This window comes from Octodon degus, unplaced genomic scaffold, assembly GCF_000260255.1.
Source record: "Octodon degus isolate 3935 unplaced genomic scaffold, OctDeg1.0 scaffold00146, whole genome shotgun sequence".
NCBI classification, from domain to species: Eukaryota; Metazoa; Chordata; class Mammalia; order Rodentia; family Octodontidae; genus Octodon; species Octodon degus.
This window is the reverse complement of record NW_004524722.1, coordinates 1,786,268-1,787,705: the sequence shown is the minus strand read 5'-3', so window position 1 is coordinate 1,787,705 and position 1,438 is coordinate 1,786,268.

Below are 1,438 nucleotides of genomic sequence, written 5' to 3'. Positions count from 1 at the left end.
TCTCAAACTTGTGGCAATCTTTCTGCCTCAGCCTCCTGAGTGCTGGGATTGTACACATGCGCCACCATGCCAGGCAGTATTTGAAATCTTAATTGCCACAGTGGTAATGTTAGGAAGTAAGGCCTTGGAAAGGTAATTAGGTCAGGAGGGCAAGTCCCTCATGAATAGGGTTAATGCCTGGGGTAGCATTACTTTATGGTAACAAAATGCCAAAGATAAAGTTATAAAGAAATAAAGGTTTATTGTGTTTTGACTCACACTTTTAGAAATTTTAGTCTATTATCCTTTGATCTTGTTACTTCAGGTCTTTGATGAGATTTCCTGGTGGGACTATGTGCCGGTGCAAAGCCGTTTACCTCATGATAGGGAAGCAAAAGGGAGAGGAAGAAGAAGAGCCTGGGCCCCCTCCTCTCAGTAGTACCATGCTGGGGAGCAAGCCTTTACCACACAAGCTTGTGGGGGACATTTGGAATCAAACAACAGTTGGTTGTTTATAAGTTGCCAACTTAATCTGTGACATTTCGTTACAGCAGCTTGAAGGAAGCCAGTGGCTATAGCTTGTGCTGGGGTCGGGGCTCTAGGGCCAGCTGTGGCAAAAGCAAGAGGAGAGAGGACACAGGGCAGCTGAGGCGAGGGTAGGGTGGCCCAGGTCTGCCGTCACCACTGCATGGCTGCAAACTCAGTTTCTTCCCTGTCATATGATGCCTTTCACCTCAGCCTGAGCCCGTGAGGCACAAACAGCTGCTTTGTGTGTGTCCCACCCTGTCCCACCAAGGTAGCCAGCTTGCTAATGTTCAACTTCTCCCCCCACCATCTCTGTGTTGCCATTCTGGCAAACTCCAATACTTTGAAGCACTTTGGGTACGAAGTTCAGGGAGTTTAAAATTCCAGTGGCCACTTGAGTCAACGCTCCCCGCCTGCTCTGTGCTTCCCTCCCCACTCCTCTGGGCACCAGAGGACACTCTGGTGTTGGACAGGGTGGGGAGGAAAGGGACTGGCAGGCTTTCCTTAGTACTGCCACTGCCCTTTCCTCCTGTCCCCCTCATCTTGCCAGCAGTGTTTCTTGGTGTGGAGCCCCTCAAATGCCGGAACTCCTTTATTTAAAAAAAAAATCTCTTTATTAGATTATTTACCAAAAAAAGATCATTTACATTACCCAATTTGAATATGCTACAACCTTCCTACAGAAAACCTAGCCAGTATCCTCAGACTCCTGAGAGGTTCTCCTGGAGCATCTGTCACCTGGAGTAGGTGAGAGAGTCCTCGTCACCTTCTCACTGTACCCTCTACACCAAGCCGACCTCAAAACTGAAAAAATGTCTTGACATCTGTGGAACCCTGGGTCCGGTATAGAGTCACGATAGAGGACTGTAATGCGCTCTGAGAAGGTATCTAGCCCAATTTTTAGTCTTCTTTCAGACAACTTGTATGTCCTTAG